This window comes from Notamacropus eugenii, chromosome 4, assembly GCF_028372415.1.
Source record: "Notamacropus eugenii isolate mMacEug1 chromosome 4, mMacEug1.pri_v2, whole genome shotgun sequence".
Classification (NCBI taxonomy): Eukaryota; Metazoa; Chordata; class Mammalia; order Diprotodontia; family Macropodidae; genus Notamacropus; species Notamacropus eugenii.
In genome coordinates this window covers 324983763-325009132 of record NC_092875.1, presented here as the reverse complement: position 1 = coordinate 325009132, position 25370 = coordinate 324983763, and the positions used below count along the sequence as shown (strand labels likewise).

The 25370-nt window shown below is 40.6% G+C and overlaps 1 protein-coding gene across 5 annotated transcripts in view; it reads right to left on the bottom strand.

Annotated features, from left to right (window-relative positions):
* The window catches only part of ZBTB7C (zinc finger and BTB domain containing 7C), a 505030-nt gene that overhangs the window by 207661 nt on the left and 271999 nt on the right, over positions 1-25370 (bottom strand). For all 5 annotated transcript variants that reach the window (XM_072605169.1, XM_072605168.1, XM_072605166.1 and 2 more), the window contains one exon: positions 3974-4035. The gene's annotated coding sequence lies outside the window, so the exon portion shown is untranslated. The remainder of the gene's footprint in view (positions 1-3973; positions 4036-25370) is intronic.

Sequence of the window (25370 nt, the reverse complement as noted above, 5' to 3'; positions counted from 1 at the left end):
GGAAACAAGAGGAACCAGGCACATAAAATTGTGAAAAGAAAAATATCATTCTATTGGAACATTTGTAGACACTAGACAAAGCCGATGAGACTGAAACCCAGGAGATAAGCATTCAATGTGTGCCTGGAGGCAGCAACTCTGCTAACTGAACAGCCAGCGTAACACTGTATCGTCTGGAACAACGAGGATATCAGAGAATGATAGAATCACAGAATTTTAGATTCAGAATGGATCCAAGAGATCAACTGCTCACCCTCTATTATGGCTCTGTGTGAATTCGTGCAGGGATAGGGAGCTCCTTACCTCATAAGGCAGCCTATTTCATTATTTGGAGTAGCTCTGCTAGAAAATTATGAGGAAGATTCTCTCTCTTTCTGTATATAGATAGATAGATAGATAGATAGATAGATAGATAGATAGATAGATAGATATAGATATAGATATAGATGTATATACAAAGTTCCTACATAATAGTAAAATCAAATGATTAAAAGTCAGAAGGCTTTGATAATATGCCAGATATAATAGATATTCTTTGTCTTTGGTATATGCTGGAAGTTAAAAGATTTTTAAAGTAAAAACTCTGATAGATTCTACTAAATTGGAAAGGCTTCAAATATAGGCCTGGAAATGGACTTTAGTCTGAGAACCAGCTTAGATAAATGTGGAGGGGCTCAAAATCAAGAGTAGGCAGGACATGATGCTTTTTTTTTTGGTCATTGCCACTCATGAAACTGTGAATTAAGAGGAATGAAGGAAATAAGCATTTATTAAGCACCTATCATGTGCTTTACAAATATTATCTTATATGGCCCTTATGGCAATGCTGGGAGATAAGTGCTATTATTATCATCCCCATTTTACAGTTGAAAAAACTAAGGCAGGCAAGATTAAGTGACTTACCAAGGATCACATAGCTAGTTTAGTGTCTGAGGCCTGATTTGAACTCAACTCTTCTCGACTCCAGGCCCAGACCTCTATACACTGTGCCATCAACTGTATCAGAAGGTAGAGGCATCCATTTCTACTTTAGTGGATAGGGCTCCAACGAAATCCCAGGTATTTAAGTAGTATTTAAGGGTTGTCATTTGTGTATATGTCTTATCACCCCTTGTTTAGCAGTTTTTCAATTGTGTTCAACTTTTCATGTCACCTTTCAGAGTTTTCTGGCAAAGTTACTTAAAATGATTTGCTATTTCTTCTCCATTTTACACATGAGAAAACTCCTAACAGGGTTAAATGACATGCCTAGGATCACACAGCTAGTAAGTGTCTGAGGCCATATTTGAATTCAGATCTTCCTGACTCCAGGTGTCCTGCTAACCTATAAATTCCATGAGGACAAGCACCGTATCTAATCTAAAATGTATCTTTCCCCTAGTGCTTAGCATAGAATTCTTACAAAACAGGCACTTGATACTCTTATAAAGAACATTCAGTTCTTACATAGGAGGTACTCAATAAATCTTGGGTTGAAATGTTGAATTGAATTGAGTTAAACCACATCCAAATAGGAACAGATAACACATTTAGCAAAATCTCCCTGATTCAGAGTAACTGGAGAGCAAGGCTGATCCAGTTCAGTAGAAAACCTGAATTATAGACTGATTTTGAAGGGAGGAAGCTTCATTCTGTTCCAGCACTGCAATATAGTAATTTAAACTAAGCTGTTGCCTAATAGGCTCTTCGTAGGAGACCTGCTCTAATGAATTGATGAGGCACTCATTATTAGCATAGCAGTTGTTCTGTTATAAATGACCCATCTAAGGTGCTTGAAGATATGTAGGAAGTTTGATAAGCATTTTAAATATTCCTCTAGGATCTTGTTTGCACTATGAATTTGTACTCTCTTTGAAAAAAATGTTTCCCTAAGCAAAGGTTAAGTTTCAACCTAATCCCAGCAGACAAATGATCACAAATTCTGAATTAATGGAGCCTGAATGGTCGATGACTTACTAGAATACATCATATTCAGTCAAAGTTTGAAACATAAGGAACACCATCATTTTCAATCACAGCAGAGTTTGAAATTCATGATTGCTTATTTTTAGCTGCTGTATATCTCAGGAATTCTAACTTGAAAATCACTGTCAGTCCAGGTGAAAATGACATTTGGTTCTGCCCCCTATGCCTGGAATATTTGGAGGGCTCCAATGATGGAGGATAAGGTCTAGGAACATCATGATTCTACATCCTTTGGTGGCATCCCAGCAGTCTCTCTTGCCCCCAGTCTTTACCTTTGGCTTATTTCCTCTATGGACAAAAGCTTCCCTTCTTTCCAGTTTTCCAAAGGACCCTTTCCCTTAGTCAGTCACACATTAGAAACTTAATTACAAACAATGAAAGTGAGCTTCGGATTATTCACAAACCAAATAAAAGAAATGCTCAAATAGACAGAATCCAGTGTAAAGAATTGGATCATGGTCATTGATCTCCAGAGAGGGGAATGACTATGACACACTACAGGATGCTTGAGGGACTCCAGATCTTCAGAAGAAATAAGTCCTAGGTTCTTCAACAACAGGGATTCTTAATTTTTTGTGTCCTAAATCCCTTTGGTGAAGTCTATGAACTTCTCAGAATAAAGGTTTTTAAATGCATAAAATAAAATTCATAGGCTATGAAAGAAACCAAGTAAATTAAAATATAGCTATTAAAACATTTTTTAAAAGTTCACAGACTTCAGGTTGTGGTTTTCGAGTGAGATGTATTTGTACCATATGTTACTTTTTGGAAACCTAGTCATCTATAAATGATATTCTGAGGCTGTTATGATCTATCCCTGCTCTCCACTCTCAGTCTGATCCCTTACACAAAGATTTAGCCTTAGTCAGATCAGTCTGCAGGCATCTCCTACATAGGTTATGCCTCTGTCTACTTCCATACTCATGCTATATCTCTAGCTGAAATCTTGCCCCACCTCCAACCCTACCCTTTCATTCTGCAAGCCCATGCTTAAGGAACCCTCCCTCCTGCAGCCTTCATAGACTATTCTGGTCCACATTGATCTCTCCACTCTCTGAATTTCTGTAACCTGGACTGTCTGCATCAGGCAATCTGGAACTTGATTATGAACTGTCCCTTGTGTTCTCTAATTGCTTCATATGAGTATGCCTTATCTCTTCTATTAGATTATAATTGCCTCAAGCCAGTAAGTGCCCCATACTACTTTTGTCTTCACCACAACCCCCATTACACTGTCAGGCATTCAGCAGGTACTTAATAAATTCATTCTGATTGAGTCATTGAGTAGTTTGTATAATGTAGTATCTCTTAGTTAAACAGAATATTAATTTATCACAATACTGCATACTCCACTCACCTTGGAAGAATGAGATGGTTAGGGCCATTTTGGCATCTAACTCAGACACAGACCAGTTGTTTAAAATGAGAATTATGAGGTCTTATCTGGGATTCCAAATCCAGCTAAGTGGTAAAAGAGAAACTTTGTTCCACTTATGTAGAAGAGTCTTTCAATGACCAGGGGCTTCTAGCATTCCACCACAAGTTTGAGACCTGATCCCTTTTTGGTAGTGTTTGTTGTAATGTGTCTTGTTACAATGAAAAAAATAAGCCAGACCTATCTGCATTCCTCCTTTACCCTTGCGTCACCCCCAAGCAAAGGATCTTCTCTATGGAGAAGAGACCAAGTCTTCCAAAATGTCCCAATTTAGCAAGATGGGAAGTCATCTCACTTCTATAAAGCAAATGAGGCCGATTCTACACCATCTTGGTAAGAACCAGTCTTCAGAGCCATCTGTCTAATTCTTCTAAAATTCAACCCATTAAGAAGTGTCCCAAGTGCATTAACTTGTGTTTCCAAGAAGCAAAGGTTACCTCTGAAAATAGGATGTTAAAACTGGCTCCATCAGAGACCTATCCATCACCAGGAAGAGGAGAAAGAAAATTCCATTTCCCAGGGACATTGTTAAACCACGCAGACCCTCCCCAAGGAATCGAAATTCATACTCACAAGCAACCTGTTCTTAGTTTCAAATTTCAGATCCAGGGTTTCTTAGCGAACCTGATCATTTCCTGTAAATAGAAGAAAGGGAAGGGAAATCATATCAGCATCTGCTGTGGGTATCTTTCTGTGGCTGCATGGATGACCTCTGCCCTTCTGCTCCTTCTTCTCTGTATTTTGTCTTTCCAGAAACACTCTTATGAACCTCCCAAGGTTTGTTTCTTACCAATCAAGTGGACAGACCCTTGCTTCATACACAATCACACACACCTATGCATCTCTACATGTATGCGAGATACACACACACACACACACACACACACACACACACACAGACACCCTTGACACTGTGCCTTTCTCAGATTGACCAGCACATCCAATTCCCCAGAGGCTCTCACGAATCTTCCTACTCCAGGATGAAGCTTACACTTCTGTACCATGGAGTTGCCTAGCAACCCCGTGCAAGACACTCTGAAGGCCTTCCTAAATTGGACCTTAACAGCACAGGGCATCTCCTTGTACAGCTGCCTGAATCTTAACAATCTGCCTCTGAATAATAACACCAAGGTAATTGCGATTCATGGACCCCAAACTACATTTAAATAATGTTCAAGTGCTGACACAAACCAACAAAGGCCAGAGATTTTCTACTGGAGGCTGACGTTTGGCTGGTATCACCAGCTTTGTGCAGAGGCTGGGGGGAGCATAAGGGCAGGGTGGGGGGCCAGGGACAGTGACAGGGATGGCTTGAGTTAATGACAATACCAACTTGAACTCTGAATGTCTCTGCTTTTTTTCATTACCATATCACTACCTCAATGCACTATTGTGATATTTGGAACAGGGGTTGTCCTTTAGTCTCTTCTGTGTGCACAGCGTTATGCTGTTTTTCCTTACCATTTTATGTCCTGTGTATGACTAGATTTCTTGGGTTTTTAAATGATAGGAATAAGTAAGTGATAGGTGTAAGTGTGGGTGTGTGTGTGTGTAGGTTGGGAAGAATTCACTAAACCAAGCTGACCAGCAAAAAGGTATTGGCTTGATTTGGCTAAGAACAAAAACATTTCCAAGATTCCAAGCTAACATAGATTTTAAAAAAAGGGGTGAGAGTAGGGAATTGGAAATAGGGACAGAATACTCCATGAGGTCAGAATGTTTCTTTTTTACCTTTGAATGCCCGGTGCCTGGAATAGTCATTGGCATACTTAACAAATGATTCTTGAATTTCCTGAATTGAACAGAAATGAGGAATGAAAGACTAAGGGGATGAGCTGGGGAGCTTCAGACCAAGGATACAGACCCACATTCTATTTGTGGCTAAGGCCGATGGGAAGAATGAATTTTTCTCAAGTCACTAGAATATTGAAAGTATGTAGAACATGAGAGACAGCAAGCTGCCATTCTTGCAGCAAGAGCTGTTAGTGTCAGGCAGACCAAGCTTGATCATTCTGAAAGCCTGAAGCACTTTTTTTTTTAAGCTCAACATCCCCTCATGTACTAAAGGCATAATGCATAAGTTCCTATACAAGTTCCAATACAAGACTTTTGCAGACCTTCATTTTGGAAGTCAAGGCTGACTGCCTCATCAACAGGGTGGGTTAGAGAGCCTTATTCCAACTTCGAAAAAACAACTCCTCCACACAAATATTCTGCATTTCTATATATTACTCACAAAGCCCAACAGAAAGAGATAGAAGGAGAAATCCCATTTAAAGCTACGGTAGACACTATATAATATCTAGGAGTTTACCTGCCAAAACAAACCCAGGGACTATATGAACACAATTACAAACACTTTTCACACAAATAAAGTCAAATCTAAGTAAGTGAAAAAACATCAGTTGCTCGTGGGTAGGCCGAGCCAATATAATAAAAATGACAATTCTACCTAAATTAATTTACTTATTCAGTGCCATACCAACCAAACTATCAGATAATTATTTTCTAGAGCTGGAAAAAATAATATCAGAATTCATCTGGAAGAACAAAAGGTCCAGAATATCAAGGGAACAAATGAAAAGAAATGCTAGGGAAGGTGGCCTAGCCCTACCAGATCTCAAATTGTATTATAGAGTAGCAATTATCAAAAACCACTTGGTACTGGCTAAGAAACAGGGGGATAGACTAGTGGAATAGGTTAGGTACTCAAGACACAGTACTCAATGAATATAGCAATCTACTATTTGATAAATCCAAGGACCCCAGGTTCTGGGATAAGAACAAAAATTCAACAAAAATTGCTGGGAAAACTGGATAACAGTGTGGCAGAAACTGGGCATAGACCAATGCCTGACATCGTACACAAGAATAAAGTCCAAATGGGTACATGATCTAGGTGTAAAGATTGATACTATAAACAAATTAATAGAGCCAGGAATAGTGTATTTATCAGATTTATGGAGAATGGAGAAATTTTTGACTAAACAAGAGATAGAAAATATTATGAAGTGCAAAATGGATAATTTTGATTACATTAAATTGAAAAGTTTTTGCACAAACAAATCCAATGCAACCAAGATTAGGAGGGAAGCAGAAAACTGGGAAAGAAGTTTTGTAACTAGTGTCTGTGATAAAGGCTTCATTTCTAAAATACATAGGGAACTGAGTCAAATGTACAAGAATAAAATTCATTCCCCAATTGATAAATGATCAAAGGATATGAACAGGCAGTTTTCAGATGAAGAAATTAAAGCTATCTATAGTCATATGAAAAAATGTTCTAAATTACTATTGACTAGAGAAATGCAAATCAAAACAGCTCTGAGATACCCCATCACACCTATCAGATTGGCTAACATGACAAAACAGGAAGATGATAAATGTTGCATAAGATATGGGAGAATTGGAACACTAATTCATTGTTGGTGGAGCTGTGAACTGATCCAACCATTCTGAAGAGCAATTTGGAACTATGCCCAAAGGGCTACAAAAATGTGCATACCTTTTCACCCAGCTATATTGCTTCTATGACTGTATCCCCAACAGATCATAAAAATGAGAAAGGGACCCACATGTACAAAAATATTTATAGCAGCACTCTTTGTGGTAGCCAAAAACTGGAAATCAAGGGGATGTCCATCAATTGGGGAATGGCTGAATAAATTGTGGTATATGAATGTGATGGAATACTACTGTGCTATAAGAAACGATGAACAGGAAGACTTCAGAGAGGCCTGGAAAGACTTATATGATCTGATGCTATGTGAAAGGAGGAGAACCAGGAGAACTTTGTACACAGCAACAACCATAGCATGTGAGGAATTTTTCTGGTAGACTTAGAACTTCATTGCAATGCAAGGACTTAAAAAATTCCCAATGAACTCTTGAGGCAAAATGCCTCATCCAGAGAAAGAACTATGGAATTCAATCGCAGAATGTAGCAGATCGTTTTCTTTTGTATTACATTTTGGTTTGTTTTATGATTTCTCCCATTCATTTTAATTCTTCCATGCAACATGACTAAGGTGAAAATGTATTTAATAGGAATGGATGTGTAGAACCTATATAAAATTGTATGTAGTCTCAAGGAGGGAGTGGGGAGGGAGGGAGGAAAGAAGGGGAGGGAGGAGAAAAAAATTCTAAGATATGTGGAAGTGATTATAGAACACTGAAAACAAATAAAATAATTTAATTTAAAAAAATAAATGAAAAACAATTCCTGGACAAAGAGGCTAAATCAAGCTCCCTTCTTGTAAATATGATATTTTTAATGTCCCATGTAGATGCAGCTGAATGGGTCTAAAATAAGGAATATAAATTAGAAATTAAATTCATAGTGTGAGGAACTGGAGTCAGAAGACTTTGGTTGAAACCCTGCTTCTGTCATTTATTCTCTGTGTGATCTGGTATATGTCACTTAACAGTTCTAGACCTCAGTTTCCTCACCTGTAAATATGAGGGGGTTGGGCAAGTTTATTTCTAGAGGCCTTTCCAGTTCCAATCTATGATCACATGAGTAAACTTTTCTACTTCGCCATTATGGACTTGTACTCTGTCTATCTAACCCTACTTCTCGTTGCTGTCTAACATGATTACCATTCTCCTTACTCATGAGCATGTAGTACTTTAAGTTCTGAAAAAAGGCTTTCCTCACCAAATCCCTATGATGTAAGCAATGCAAACATCACAATTCCCATTTTACAGATGTAGAAATGAAGTCATTGAGTAGAAGAATTTCCCATGCTATTAATATAGGTCCTTCATTGCAGCTGCACTGTTTTTCAGTGTCTTATCCATACACTGTACTAGCCGGTAAACTGCAAGTTAACTGGAAAGCTTCTAGCCATCAAAATTTACCTTCCTTTGGAGAGGAGAAGAAGAGGGAGAGGGAGAGGATGAGCTGAGTTACTCAACTGACTGGGTCCCCATTCAGACAGCTCCATCTGCTCACAGGCTGTGTTTGTCCAGTTTTCAAGGAGGATCATGATATGACTTGCAATTGACTTTGATTTGAGTGAGGGAGGACTGTGCAACGTCACCAGCCTCACTTTCTTCTACAGAGCCATCTGGGCCATCAGGATGAGTGGAGATGGCCCAGGATGCAGTGGGAGACCCTAGTCCTTTCAGGCTAAGGTCTTTTCAGATTCTTACTTTGAATGAGGTAATGCCATTCAATGAACAGGCCTCTTGAAGAAGTGAGTCAAGGGACAGCCCCTTTAATTAGAAAGAAGAAAGAAAAAAATCAGGTTTACTAGCTAAATTTCTCTTCCTGTCCTTTTCTTTTCCTCTCCTTTCTTTCTTCTTTTCTTTCTTCCTTTTTTTCCTTCCTTTTTTCCCTCCTTCCTTCCTTCCTCCCTCCCTCTCTCTTTCTCTCTTTCTTTCTCAACACCTTAAACCCACTTCACTCTAAAGCTCATAAATTGTGCCACAATAGGTCCATGCCCAAGCTCCACTTAATGGCTGTATTTTGGGACCTCCTGGCTTAGAGGGTCTTCCCCTCCCAGCTTGATTTTTTTTTCTTTTTTCTTTCCTAGTAAAGGGGCCATCCCTAGACTCAATTCTTAAAGTGGCCTATTCACTGAATGGCCTCTTTGAATGAGTATTACCTCACTCAAAGTGAGAACCTGAAAAGGACTTAGCCTAAAAGGGCCAGGGTCTCCCATTGCATCCTGGGCCATCTACAATCCTCCAAATCAATATCTGGCCACTGGACCCAAATGGCTTCTGGAGGAGAAAGGAAGGCTGGTGACCTTGCACAGCCCTCCCTCACTCAAATCAAAGTCAACTGCAAGTCATGTCATCTTTTCCCTGAAGTCATGGTCCTCCTTGAAAACAAAGGACAAATACATACGCCATACTCGTTCCTGCCTTTAGTCCTTGGCTCATGCTTTTATCCCTTTCGGAATCTCCTTTCCCATTTCCCTCCATCTATCCAAATTGTACCATCCTTCAAGTTCCAGCTGGTGTCCCTTTCTCCATAAAGCATTCCCTGTCCACTCTAATCATGATGACCTTTCCAGTCCCTGAGCTGGAACATACTGTTTGTGCCATAATTGGGCACTTGATTAAATATTGTTTCTTTGCACGTGGAGATAGTCAGCCAACAAGCATTTATTAGCTACCTAATTGTGTCCACAATAGTCCCTCTCTACAAGTTCACAGTCTAAGGTACTTGTGAGCAGGAAACACCTTTTCTCTCCCTGAATATCTCATAGTGCCTGTCACAGGGCTGGCCCCATTCTGTACATATCTTTTGTGTATCTAGCTATTTACATCTTGTTTCCCCCTTGAGGGCACAGACCAATTTTGCCTTTCTTTGTATCCTCAGTTCCTACCTAGTACAGGGTCTGCACATAGTAAGCACTTAGGAAATGCTTGTCAACTGACCGAAATAAAGACTTGTTGAGTGATTGGCAATTATATGCTTCATCTCTCCTTCAGCATTTTCTGGTGTATTTTAATAGCCACTCTTCCTCCTAATAAACTAATCTCTCCTGAGGGCCAGGGAACTCTTTGTAGAGCTAAACAATGAAGGTCAGGCCGCCAGCTAGCATTTATTAAGCCCCTGCTATGTGTAAGGCACTGTGCTAGGGGTTGGGGATACAAAGAAAGGTGAATACTAGTTGCTGCTTTCAAGGAGCTCATGGTCTAATGGAGGAGATAACATTCAAGCTGCTACTTACAAATAAGATATATACAGGATAAATTGGGGGTAGTCTCAGAGCCAAGGCACAAAAATTAAGAGTACTGGGAAAGGCTTAATACTTTAGTTGAGAGTTGAAGCAGCCAGGAGACAGAGGTGAGAAGTAGGGAAGATCATTCTGGGTGAAGGCTGAATGCTTCCTGCAGAACCACAAATACAGGGGGTCCCAATTAGCAAAATCACATTAGATCATTCTTATCTATGTCCTTCCTGTTCCACTGGACTATATGTCAAGTCTTAGGGAAAAGGAAAAAAGCATGTAGTTGGAAGCCAAATTAAGATAACTTTTTCCCCTTTGTCCTGCCACAAATCTGGCATTCTTGGTCCAGAGGACTAATGGCCAAATGTGAAGAGCACATCACCTCTAGATAAATAAGTGACAAGGGGCAAGGCTCCTCAGCTGAAAAAGGATTCATAATGATTTCAGGCGCCTTCCAGGACTCAGACCTCTGTGCTCTTAAAACTGACTGCCTGGCTAGCCCTGTCCTACTTTGCATCATTAAAGAACACTCACAGCTGATGACTTGTTTTCCCCTCCAATCTCAAGGAGCAGTTGGAAATGAGCCAAAGACTATCATCAAATCTCTTTTCCTCATAGCCATGGCTTGGAGACCAGCTGGAGCCAGAAAGGACCATCTATCAAAGGCACAGTCTCGAAGATGGAGCAGACTATGGGTCTCTTCTTGAAAGGAGACAGACCCCTGCCCAGCTGGTATTGAGATCCCAGGGGAGGGCAGAACTATATGGGGCAAGGAATGCTGAGCACAGAAGGGCTCACCTTCAGAAGAAAGACTTTGAGGTCCTTGGTAAAATTGTAAAAAGAATGGAATATTTCTCCGAATCCTTTCCTTTCTCTTATGGTGAGAGACAACCCCCTCCCAAATTCAGACATCTAGGATCTTCTTCTTGGGCATCAGACTGCCCAGAGAGCACCTTCCCCCTCTTTTTGCCCTTCATTCTTCATTTTTCCTTTCAGTTGTTGCTCATATACTTTATTTAGCCTGCATCCCTGATTTAGAATAAGATACTCACGGCTGTTAATAGATGAGTGTGTTATCTCTTCCCAGGTAGCATGCATCTCTGTATGTTAACTGGAGATTTGTGTTCCTTAAATGAGGAGGGGATGATTACACATTGGGGATTTCAGTTGGAGTAACAGAATGGTAGAGATATTTGGGGGAATGGGAGCCTTCCCAGGCTCCACAAATCACACCAAATAGGTAGCCTTTTACATGATCTATGTGTAGATCTGGCTCTGGCCTGGATCCTCAGAGGTGGGGAAGTTAGTGCCTCCAAAGATTTAATCCACAATGTCTTTCTTCCTACCTCTGACTTGTCTACCTACCAACATTTAGAATCAGGCAGAAAAACAGTGACCATTTGACTAAGGATAAAAAGGTACATCTGGGCAGCATGACATGGCATGGTCATCCATGCTTAAAGTAACTGCTTTCTTCTCAGCCAAAAATTTGTTTTTGCAACTAGGAAGAAAGAAACTCATGGTGATAGGCCCTATACCACATCCATTGAAGGCATGGCATCTGCCCTCAAGAAGCAGGCTTTCTAGTCATCTCTAAAGGTCCAGTGTGAAAGGCAGAAAAAGCAGAATGAGGCAGAGGCCCACTCCTATGACCTCCATCTTCACTGGATCTCACCTAAGTACACTTTATACCTTACCACCCATTACCCAAAGTTGTTCTAACTCCATGATCTTGAACTCTGAAATCTTTCTTTTTGACCAAAATCTTTTATCATTCTCCTCTCCCTCCAATTCACATCTACTAAATCTGTATTTGTGGGCAATAGGAAAAGAGACAGTAGATAAAAAATACATGAGAAAGAAGGGAATGATTGATGGGCATGCCCATAGAAATGAAATTGAGGGCACTGGTGGATAGGGTTAGTGCTGGGAAAGAAGAGGGCCACATTTTCCCCAAAGACAAATAAAGTGAAGATGTAGACATGTTTTGTGGAGGACTAGAAATGAGGGAACTCAGGATGGATGGCCTGCATTTTCTTAGTAAAGAAGGAAGCAAAGTTATCTGCTATGAAGTTGTACAAAGTAGAGAATAGCATGGAGGGGAGCATGAGGAGAGAAAAGATTTGGAACACTCACTGTAAGGTGTGAGATACAGAGCCAGGGGAATGTAAAAGAATCATCATCCATCACTGGGGGCCTACTTGAGAATGGATAATATGAATTTATTGTGAATCCAATAGGCATGGATTCGTGATTTTTGCCAGCTATTGAATAGGAGAAAAGAAGGCAAATGGTACTGGTGATCCAAGGTTGTTGAGACACGAACAACAGAAGGCTAGGAGGACAAGAGATTCAGGACTGTCATTTAATTTTTGTACTGCAGTTTAAGATGACCAGTTTGGGACTAGAAAGGACCTTAAAGTTCTATGGTTTCTTTCTTTATAGATGAGTAAACTGAGGAGCACAGTTGGGGAGGTAACTTGCCCAAGATCATCTAGAGAACTAGTAGCAGAAATTGGATGTGATCCCAATTTCCCTTCTCCTCACCCAATAAGAGAACTTCTTCAACTCTTGGTTCCCATACTATCCCCCAGCCTACCCCAAATCTATATAGCACTTAGAAGGATTTGATGTTGTTTCAGTCATTATCCAATTCTTCATGACCCCATTTGGGATTTTCTTGGCAAAGGTACTGGAGTGATTTGTCATTTCCTTCTCCAACTCATTTTACAGATGAGGAAATTGAGGTAAATAAGGTTAAGTGTCTTGCCCAGGGTCACACAGCTAGTAAGTGTCTGAGGCCAGGTTTGAACTCACAGAGATGAGTCTTCCTGATTCCAAGTCCTGTGCTCCAACCACTGTGCCACCTAGCTGCCCCCTCCTTCGCAGGATGCCTTTCATATAAAAGATATTCAGTAAATATTTACTGACTTATGGACAGATATTGATTAATGAAGCTTAGGGTGAAGGAGTTTCATGAGAGCAGGAAAAGGAAAGGAGAGGGGTTAACTTTCCTTTACAGTTTTGACATAATAATACCTAAGATGAGTATGGTGCTTTAAGATTTACAAAACACTTTATAAATACTATTTCATTTCATTCTTGAAACAATCCTGTGAGATTATTATCCTCATTTTACAGATAAAGAAACTGAGTCTGAAGGAGGTTAAGTGACTTGCTCAGAATCACCCAACTATTAATATCTGAGGCTGAATTAGAACTCAGGTCGTTCTTACATGCTTTTCTGGGATTTTTATGTCCTCTGCTGCTCTTCCAACCCCAGTCTTGTTCTCCTCAGTGGCTGGTCCCACTATGCCATCAGAATGAGGAAATATCCTTCTATTTTTTAATTTTTCAAACAAAATCATGGAATGAAAAACAGCATAGAAAGAGTTAAGATCCATAGCACTGAGCTAAACTCTAGAGAAAAACAGACCACCCTGCTGCTGTTACTGCCGCTGCTGCTGCTATTACTGCTGCTGCTGCTGCTGCTGCTTCCCCCTCCCCCCTTCCCCCTTCCCTTCCTTTCCCTTCCTTCACTGCCCCAGCTCCAACAGTCCTTAAAGGCTGGGTAGCAAGACAGCTGGCCATAAATATGAGTCAGCTCCCACCACCTCTCCAAACCCAACCCGCCCACAGGCTTCAGATAACTCCCCTCCCCGAACATGCACAGATCTAACTCAGGAAAACAGAGTCCAGCCGGAAGCACAGAAGACCAGATTAGCCCCAAGCCTGAGCAAACAGGTGTGTCTTTGCCAGCTCTCACCCTAGGATGGCAAAGGGCAGGTGGAGGAGGGAGGAAGGAAATTCCAGGCGTGCAGAAGGTCTTGAGCCCTCGCCCTAGACCAGCTCGTAAGAATCTTATATAACTATACATACAAAGATGGAAAGGATGCACACGTACGGGCATACAAATACAGACCATATGTATGTACATAGATGTGTGTGTATGTGTGTATAAATTATATATTTTATATACACACACACACATACACAAAGAGAATTACACATACATAGATATACTACACATGTTTTTGGTGGCCCATCTCTTCCACGAACCTTTCCCTGGTCACCCCAGCCCATAAGGATGTTGTGTTTCTCTGAACTCAGAGCATGTCCTATTCATTAGTCTTAAATTATTCTTTAACTTGGGCATTGATGTGAAGGGACATAACCATGTTAGAGCTCCAAATAGACTCTAATTTCACCTTGTCTAACTTCTTTATTTTATACATAAGGAAATTCAGGCTCAGAGAGGGAAAGTCATTTGCCCAAGGTCACAAAGAGAATTGAGGCTAGAACTGGCACCCCAGCCTCTTGACTTGGATTCCTGGGATCTCTCTACTGCTGGGAGCTGGGACTCAGACAAGGAGCTAGGTTTAAGGGCTTTGCAAGGGGGGGGGAGGGGAAGTGTGGGAGGGAGGGAATCATGTTTGTGGGGGAGAGGTAACCAGATCATTGGTCTTTCAGGGCTTTACAAGTGACAGGATGTTGGGGTCTCTGGCTTTGATATGCAAACCTAAAATAGTCCTTAGAACCCAGAAAAGGATATCTTGGATCTAGATAACTAAAAAAACAAAACAAAACAAAACAAAACCAAAACAGTGTCTGAGGAAAGGGAGACAGAAAAGTTGTTTCTAGCTTGAAAGATAATCTCTGTTGGTGTTGTAGACCTGAGGGCTGTATCTTCAGCACCCGAGGTCTGGGTTCAAAAAGGCAATGAGAGCTCCTTTTAATAAAGTACTCCCAGGACTCTGAGGTCTGCCATCCCAAGGGTACAAGAGCATCACCCTGGACTTCCCATTCTAGGACACTGACCTTGGGGAAGTAGGTGAGATGGTGAGAGGAAAGGCTCCCTGGGTGCTCCCTGGAACACCCCCTTCCACCTTCACCAGGAAAAAGGGAGGGATGGATTTGCCCCTCCTCCCTGCCACACACTTCCCTTGGGTTGGTCTTTGGCCACTTCTTTCCCTCTCCCTTGATTCACGTTAACCTGATTTCACCTCTGTAAAAAGACCGGAGGGGTGTGGTAAAGATACACAGGGCAAATCGCCAAAGGGCCCTATACTTTGCTAGAGTTGGCATGCCAATTGGGACAGTGAGGAAAAGATATATGTACAGGAAGAGGTGGGGGGGAATTCCGGGAGAGGGTAGGGTAAGTAAAGAAAGGAAAAGCTGATATGTCATTAAGGCAAGATTCAAACTTTGCCTGACTCCAACTATACCAGCTAACTACCCAACACAGCTCTCAGTGTGAATGTAAATCACACATTTTCCTCAGTGGGATTGCATCTTAGGCCTTATCTCTAATGGAGGTATGAAAGGCTTTGTCCCCTGACAAAGGGATTGCAGGTGTAGCTGAGCAGCTGAGGAGGTCTGAGGCAGGGGAAATCTTGCTGGTGACCCTGAAACCATACATATCTTCACCACATTCTTCATTGAAGAATAAGATAATTGAATGAGATAATTAATAATAACTGCAGTGATAATAATTCATAGTTATATAGTGCTATAAGATTTGTAAAACACAACATATATCATCCCATTTAGTCATCAAAACAACCTTATCAGGTAAGTGCTATTATTTATTTCCACTTACAAATGAGGAAACTGATGTTCACTGAGGTTTATGACAGCAAGTGTCTAAGGTGGGCTTCAACCACTGCTCTTTCTGACTTGAAGGCCAACACTCTCTCCAAAATGCACATTATCATTTGGAAAGCAAATACGTAAGAAGCATTTGCTATTTAGACTCAACTACTCTGGCCCTTTTGGCAACAGAAAAGTAGGGCTGCTCACCTCTTCTTTATCACTGAGATCTGTTGGACACAAGGAAACACTGAGTCCTGTCATAGCTGTTAGGAAGCCAGGGACTCTAACTGCCAAGATACCTCTAGATTATTTGAGGGGGACATCATCTCCATGAATGCACTTCAGTTTGCTCATCTTATCCTGAGAATTTGGTTTAGCCTGGACATTTAAGCAATTGTAAAAGATAGCAAAGCCAATTGCAAAGCCCAATTAGGCACCTACAGAGAACATTCCACTCACCTCAGGGATTTAAAGGACCTTCTCAGGAATCTGTTTTACTGAGGGTGTTCAGACAAGATACTCAGAGCTCTGCAGGAGGTCAGCTGCCTTTAATTACTGTACTAAGTAAAATTTCTTATTAAGTGTTGCAATGGCTTTTAATCCTCCTTATTGACTCTCTACCCCTCCTCCAGTTGCCCCACAAATCTGTTTCCTTTTCAGTATAAACACACCAGTCTCATCATTACAGTTAGGGGTATAGTCCTGAGCTATACAGTCCTACAAGGTGTCAGGTTAAATGACACAGAGTAATGGGTCTTGGATTGTTTTTCCCATCCCTGTAAAATGGCTAGAGGGAGAGAGTCACGGCCAAGGAAATCACTGAAGAGCCACCATGGTAGAATGGATAAGCCTGAAATCCGAAAGACCTGAGTTCACTTCCCATCTCTGACACTTAATAATTGAAGGATCATGGGCAAATCATTTAGTTCAGTTTCCTCATCTTTGAAATAGTGATAGAAGTATCTGAGACTCCAATGTATAAAGGTATGTAAAGCATTTTGCAAACTTAAAAGTACTAAAGTATGTGATCTTGGGCAAGTCCTTCATCCTCCCTGGATCTCACTTTCCTATTTTGGTAAAAGGAGGGGTTAGACTAGAGAGATTCTTTTTGTAAAAAATTTATTTTTTTTGGTATGTAAAAAAATTATTTTAAAAAAGTAATTAATTTATTTTTAGTTTTCAACATTCACTTCCATAAGACTTGAGTTTCAAATTTTCTCCTCCCCCTCTCTTTCCCCCTCCTCAAGTTGGTGTGCAATCTGATATAGGCTCTACTTATGCATTCATATTAAACATATTTTCACATTAGTCATAATGCAAAGAATTAGAATCAATAGGAGGAACCACAAGAAAGAAGAAAGAAAACAAAACAATAAAAGAAAAGGGGAGCAAATAGTCTGTTTCGTTCATCCTGCATTCAAACTCCCAAGTTCTTTCTCTGGGTGTGGGTGGCATTTTCCATTGTGAGTCTTTTGGAGTTGTCTCGGATCCCTGCATTGCTGAGAACAGTTAAGACTAGAAAGACTCCCTTCCAACTCCTGGTCTGTGATCTTGTGCACTTCTTTCCACTCCCCAGGGATTCATTCTAGGGGCAGTGTAGTATGTTCATTCAGCCATCCAGTCTAAGTATCTACCATGTGCTAGGCATGATGAGGGATAGAAAACAAATCCCTGACCTCAGGGTGTTTGGAGTCTAGCTAGGACACACGTGGACATTCTGCTAAGCCATATGCTGGCAAAAAAGGCAGCAAATGTATTCCCTACAACAGCCAGAAAAGAGGGAGATGGATTACTGCTGACCTTGGTGGTGGAAGAAAGTTCACAGAATAACAAACAGAGCTAGAAGGGACCTAAAAGATGATTTGTTTATTTTGGAGTTGAGATAATGAAAACCTAGAGAGGCACTAACTTGCCAAGATCATACAGCTAGTGAGTGCCAGAGCTAACATGAGGCCCCACATCACCTCATTCCCAGGCCAACGGTCAGTGATTCAACGCCACTACATAAGTCCTCAAAGGACGATCAGAACAAAGACTGACAAGTAAGAGGAGGGCATCCCAGAAAATCAAAACAGTATCTTAAGGATATTTCATAGAGCTAGAAAGCCATCTCCAGTTGTCCTGATGAATATCGTGCCATTGGACCCAGATGGCTCTGGAGGAGAAAGTGAGGTTAGTGACCTTGCACAGCCCTCCCCCTCTCAAATCAAAGTCAACTGCAAGTCATGTCATCATCTCCTTGATGTCATGGTCCTCTTTGAGAATGAAGGACAAACAAAGTCTCTCCTCCCCTCCCCTCTGCCCTCCCTTTACCTTAGGGTGCTCTGTTGAAAAGGAAGGTACATTTTGATGGCTGAAAGTTGCCTCGTTAATTTGGAGTTTATTGCCTAGATTTCTTTCCCAAAGACCAATCCTTCAATCCAATTCACTTGAACTCATAGATTAGACAATAAGCCCCTGCCCAAGCACCACTTAATGGCTACTTTTAGGGTCCTCCTGGCTCAGAGTGAATGTCAGTAGTGACTGTTTCTCTTTTGGCCAGTAACCCTGAAGGTCTTGCCTTCTCAGTTTGATTTTGTTTTTATTAAAGGGGTGCTTATCCCTTGACTCAGTTCTTAAAGAGGTCTGTTTATTGAACAGGAGTTACCTCACTCAGAGTGAGAACCTGAAAAGGCCTCAGCCTAAAAGGGCCAAGGTCTCCCATTGCATCCTGGGCCATCTGCAAGTCATCCTGATGACTATCTGGCCACTGATCCCAGATGGCTCTGGAGGAGAAAGTGAGGCCGGTGACTCAAATTCAAGTCAACTGCTAGTCATGTCATCCTCTCCCTGATGTCATGGTCCTTTTCCGAATGAAGGACAAATACAACACCAACAAAGAACAAGAACTAGAAAGGATTGTAGAAGGTATCACCTGTTTTACAAATGGGAAAACAGAAACCCAAGATCACACTGGTTCTGTGAGCAAAAATATTACCCGAAGGGGGAAGGAATAAATCCGATGTTTTTAGTGGGTAGTGAATAGAGCAGCAGAACATTTCTTTTGGGTAATAATGAGAAACAGGGGACTAGTCGGTGGAGGACTGTTAACGCCAGGCCAAGGACTCTGGACTCATTTCCATATGCAGTTATATTACATGGACACAGTATCTGGTATCAACCTTGACTCTGCCTGCCAGGCCTTGGGTTTGGCCATGACTTTTCCCAAAGCTCTGTCATTAACTGGCATGTAAGTAATTGGCATTCCTCTCTCCGCCCTACCTGAGAAATATCCTGCAGGGCACTGAGGGCTTTGTGGTTCCAGTGCAGGACTGCCTATCTGTCTTTCCTTCCTTCATACACTGTTCCATCATCACCAACAAATACAGCCAACAACATGCCTGTGAACCGAGAAGGTAATCTCTGTTTGACAGGCTCTGGTTCAGATGAGTGTGTCATCAAGGAAAGAAAGCTAAAGCCCGTGGCAAACATAGTGATTTGACTGTCAGCTGAGAAAGACAAATCTACATGCCTGCAGCAGAAAAATCTAGGGCTGAAAATTGTGGTTGGGCCAGATCTCTGTGATTTTGTGAATTAGAGATTTGCAGAATGTCAGGGTGGGAAGGGAGCTCAGAGCTTCTCCAACCCAATTGTTTTATTTTTCAGGGGAGTAAACTGAGACCCAGAGAGGGAAAGTAACTTGCCCAAGATTACACAGTAAAGGAAAAAAAGAAGAGAGGAAAAATATAGCTGCTCCTGAGCTGCAGGTTATAACTGACTAACATTGCCAAACTTTGAATTAAAGTAATTTTTTTTGTTAAATTCTTGACTCCCCAAACAAGATTACTAAGTACCCCCAACCCCACATGCTGTCTCTTGGATGCCAAGTCCCATCCTACAATGTTAGCCGGCACTAGCACCAAATTTTAGACCTTTGTGTTTATTGAATCATTCCTTTACTCACTCAATGTTTATAGCGTTTATTACATAGAATTCACAGAAATATGTAACACCAGATCCCTGCCTTCATAGAACTCAAAGTTTACTTTCCAAATAAAAACCTGCCCTCAGCTGAAGGTCCAAGACAACTCTGATTAACCACATCCAATTCCCCCAAATGCCCATTTTGAGATATTTGCAATTTAATAATCATAATGAAAATCCTAAAGGAATGAGGAACTACTGGTAGAATTTTAAGAGTCAGCAATAGCACTTTAGGAGACTCATTGTGGGCAGGAGAACATTAGTGGCTCATGTAGAATCAGAGCATATAGAACCAGCCAGCTATGCCATTTACCTATGAGGCAGCCCTAATGGTACAGACCAGCTGAAACGTTTGATAGTACTCAATCCTAAAATGTTAATAGGTACCGTAACAGGACTAAAGTTGTACCCATTTTTGCCTGACTGTACAGTTTTCTCACTCCCGGTATTTTCCACATTTCCATCTGCCAGTTAAGCAGGTTTTCTATGTAATAGAAGCAAAGAGGGTCTTTTTCTATTGTCATTGTGATTCAGAAGGAGGAGCAGTGGACTCAATCAGAAGAACAGCGACTGAGTCCTGGTCCTACCACCTACTGTGTGATATTGGGCAAGCGACAACTTTGCAAACCTCTGTTTCCTCATCTGCAAGATGAGCATAATAATACTTATACTAATTGGCAGAATTTTTGTGAAGCAAGTATTTTGTAAACCATAAAGCATTACGTAAAGTTGACCTGTGATTTTTCTGATAGTCTCCAAGATGCTAAGGAAGATGGAAAAAGAATAGGAGATGCATAAGATGAGAGAATAAATTGAATGTGATTGTTATAGTTACCTGACATTATCAATGAAGAACTCTACTGACTGCCCAAGACACGTATCCAGGACATGACAGAGAACCTCCAAGGTACGTCAAACCTCATGACTACTATTCAATCCTGGTGATCCATAGGGAAACAAGTGATAGTGACAGAAGGGACCTAGGAAGCATTGTGAAGAATCAGAAAGACTTGGGCAAGAGAATGAAGGCTTTGGGGGCAAGGGTGGTATCTTCATCACTGCCCTCAATCAAAGTCAAAGGCTTCAGGAGAGAAAGGCAGATTTGGGGAGTGAAGTGTTAGTTAAGAAGATGGTGTTTAAAAAATGCGATTTGGATTTCTGTTGTACATATTAAAAAATGGAAATGGTGGGGCCTTAGCAAGGGTACCCAATAAGGCGGAAATGATAGAAATGAATTCTTCCAATCAAAAGGACTTAAAACAAAAAGGAAGAGGATGGTAGAAAAGAACCCATATATAGCTTACTAAGCTAGAAACTACAGAGCAGGTAGGGGTTTTTCACCTTTTTCGCTGTTGTGGATGTACTGGCTGTCTGATGAGCCTATGAGCCCCTGCTCAGTAGAACTTTTTAGATGCATAAAGAAAAATTTGTGGGATTGCAAAGAAACCAGTTAAATTGAAATATAGGTACCAACATATTTAAAAAAAAACCATGGACTTCAGGTCTCTTTCCATAGAGAGTGGCTACACCGTAGGAAGAAATAGGAGTAGAGTCTTCTAGTAATTCACATGGGATAAGGGAACTGGCAATAAAACCAATCCATCAGCTCAGACAGGGTTGTGCCAGTACAAGCTCAAATTGGTTCGCCACAGACAATTGTTAAATTTTCCATGTGAATATTTACACCTGCAAAGTAGGCAAATTTATAAATCAAGGCTTGATGTATTGTTTTTATTGTTTGTCTAGACTTAAGAAAGTGATATAGTTGTCCAGTTGTTTTTCAGTGGTGTCTGACTCTTCATCAATCCATGTGGGGTTTTCTTGGCAAAGATACTGCAGTAGTTTGCCATTTCCTTCTCAAGCTCATTTTACAGATGAGGAGACTGAGGCAAACAGGGTGAAGTCATTTGCCCAGGGTCACACAGTTAGTAAGTGTCTGAGGACAGATTTGAACTCAAGATGATGTCTTCCTGACTCCAGGCCCAGAGAGAAAATGTTAATAATAACAGAGATTAAACTTAAAAGTGTCATCTGTGTATATGTGTATAAATATACATATATGTATATATGTATGTATGTGTATATATATATATATATATACACACACATGTATATCTTTCTTTTTTTTTCAGAGAGCAAGGTGTTAAGTATTTACCAACACCCTCATTCTCAGGTGTCTATACCTAAATGTGCAGAGTGTCAAAATTAAACAAGATGATCTAGAGATTTTCATGCAAGGAGACAAACACTAAGTTAACACTGGGACATAGTGAGATGGACACATGATTGGAATATAGTTTTTGAAGCTTATATTTTATTCTAAAGGAATAGAACAGGAAAAAGTGATCATGATAGGTAAAAGAAGGGGCACAGTAGCATCATACTGCACTATAGAAGAATACTTATAGACTAATGTAGATGACATCCTCATGTGAAGAAATTCAGGAATAAAAGTGGAGAAATTTTCTGCCTCAAAAGTAACAGAAATAATTTATATTATAAAAAATTATACTACAAACCACCTGGAGAGAAGGAATAAATAGATGATCTTGGGAAACACATCACAAGGCTGGCATGAGGGTATGATGTGATCATCATGAGGACTTCAGCTTTTCAGAACCTTCCAGAGCTCTCTTTTTGCCAAAAGCAGAGCAAGAAGTACTTTTTTTCCCTTAAACTTGTTTATTTCATCCCTTCACCCTTCCAACGTGGATGACCAACAATTCTGTAACTGGTTCTCACCAACAGTGAGGGTCTGGTTGTTGAAGCAGAAATGATGGGAACTTTGACAGCAAGTGACCGTTATATTTTATAGTTTGTGATAGAGAAGAGGAAAATTGGGCATAGTCTGGATAGATGGTGATGTGTACCCTGGAGTAGGGACAGCTAAAAGGAGGTGATAGGCATTTCCAAATATGTGAAGGGTTGTCATCATATATTAAACTTGTTCTTTGCCACAGAAGGTTAAACTTAGAGCAGTGAGTTGAAGTTTCAGAGAGGTAGATATAGTCTTGAAGGGAAAAAACAAACAACTGTCTAACAATTGAGCTACCCAAGGGTGGAAGAAGGGACCACTGTAGGAGGTAGTGGGTTTCTACTTACTAGAAGTCTTGACCCAAACGCTCCATGACCATTCGTTAAATTTATTGTGAGCAGATTCTTGTTCAGATATAGGTTGGACTAGATGACCTCAGAGGTTATTTCCAATTTTGAGATTTTTTGATTCTCTTACAGTCAAAATATGGATTCTCCCAAAATATGTTAGCACATCAGAATTCTTTGATTTTATTACTGGTCACAACTTGTGTCTAATTTGTAGTCAGAGAGAACTGTTTGAGGCTCAGAGAGGTTGACTTAATGGCCCATTGTCACTTAACTAAGCATCAGAGGCAGACTTTGAACCCAAGTCTTTCTGAATCGAAGCCCAGCACTCTATCCACTACTACTTGTTACCTGATGGAAATGATAAAGTTTGAGAAATTATGGTGACTGGATGATGCAGTTGAAGAGAAAAAGAAATGACTTCCCTCCTAGCTGGATGGTCTTGGACAACACCTTTTGGGCCCCATAGTCCATGCTGGGAAACAGGGACAATGATACCAGAGTAGGTCCCTCTTATTTTGAAGTCCTCTAATCACAGACTATTAGAACAGAAACAAAACCAAAAGATCATTCACAGTTCCTTCCACATCATGGGAGTTAGGGGCATGGACACTTGTGATCTGAAAAATGTGGTTAAAATCTGTAGGGGTACAGCCTTCACTTTTCTTTAGGAAATCATTTCTCATAGACCCTTTTCTCAGGGTCTGCTGGAATAATCCTGTGTTTCTGAGTTTCTAAACTTTTTCTGTGTCATCTGCTGGCTTCTGAAAAACTCGCCCCAAATTTCCATTTAATTTCTTATGCTGACCTGAAATATAATAAAACTAAGCCTAGAGTAGAACTCTGCTCTGATTGTCAAGGAATGAATCTACCATTTCAGCCTAGCCTCTTGGGTCTGTTCTCATTTCTTTCTGGAATTCTGCAAAATGAGTGGCAGGTAGACAAACCTTCCTACACTCCTTTTGTGGCTTTCTCTCCCTGTTTCATGAATGAAATGCCCTTGGTCCTTAAAGAATGTGAGTGGATGAAAGAGCTGCCAATTTTCTCTCTTCTAATGACTTCTCCCTTTGGAAATACTCTAAGAAGTCCAGCTCTCACATACACCCCAGAATGCCTTGCTTAACATGGCCTGACTTAACATACAGTGAGAAGTTTCAACTGGGGAGACTCCCTGTTTCAAGATGTCTCAAGGAGTAAAATCATCCCAAATGTAGAACAGGCTTGTGTTAGACAATTTATGTAGGCACTCAGAGGAAAAATATGAAATTCAGACCCTTATTCCTTGAGTCCTATTCTATACCTAATTCTTTGAGTCACCCTGACACCCAATCCAGTGCCCATTTCAAATGAAAATGAACATTTATTTGGCATCTGTTGTGTGTCAGGCATTGCTCTACAGACAAAAAATAATCAGTCCCTGAAGAATCTTAAATTCTACTGGGGGAAACAAAATGTACACATATAAATAAATTTGTTGTTGTTGAGTTATTTCAGTTATATCCAATCCTTCATGACCTCATTTGGGGTTTTCTTGGCAAAGATAATGAAGTGGTTGTCATTTCCTTCTCCAGCTCATTTGACATATAAGGAAACAGAGGCAAACAAGATTAAGTGACTTGTCCAGGATCACACAGCTAGTAAGTGTCTGAGGTTGTCTCTGAAATAATCAATATCAAATGTTTGCGAGGAGGAGGGATGCCAGGAAAGGTCTCACAGAAGAGGGAGCTTTGGAGAAGAGTTTTGAAGGGAACTAAGGATTCCAAAGGGGAGAGATGACAAGGAAAGACACTGTAGGCATATCCAGCAGGGTATGTGTTTTTTTTCCCATTCACCTTCTACCTTAATTTTTCACATTCTTAATTTATTGTCTTTTATATGCATCTGGCCATTTTAGTGTGATGTAGTAGAAACCACAGAGCTGCATATAGAGTCATAAGAGCCTAGTCCACGTCCCAGTGCTGCTACTCAATATTTGTATATCCTTGGAAAAGTTTCTTTGCCTCCCTTGGTCTCAGTTTCTTCACCTATAAATTTGGAGTTTAAAAGTTATATCACATGGCCCTATGATTGCTAGTCTCTTTCCCCCATGGTGATGAAATTTAGGTCATTTCCAGTGAGTTCCTTTTTCTTCCTACTTATTAAACATGGACATTATGGTCCATGCTCTATTCCTTTATTCTTGTCTCTGATGAAGAACTGGTCTATCTCACTAAGGTCAAGCACTTCACTTATACCCTGGATCTTGTTCCACAAACAATGATTGCCTCCTCCCAACCTCCACCTAGTAGAATCCATACTTTTCTTTGAGGCTTATCTCAAGTGACACATCCTTATTCCCCCTAGATGCTAGTGTTACTACCCCCAAATTTCTCTCTGCCTCTGTGTCTCTATCCGTTTCTCTCTCTCTCTTTCTCTTGATACACAAAAACACACACACTATATCTATATAATTTACTAATCTGTGTCACGTTGTTCTCTCCCTCCAATGCAGTGTAAGTTCCTAAAATCTTCGAATTAAATATCTATGATAAGGTTCTGAGATCAAAGATACATAAATAACTAACTCAAATCTAAGACAGAAAAATTCCTCATTGGATAAGTAGTCAAAGAACAAATAGTTGTCAGAA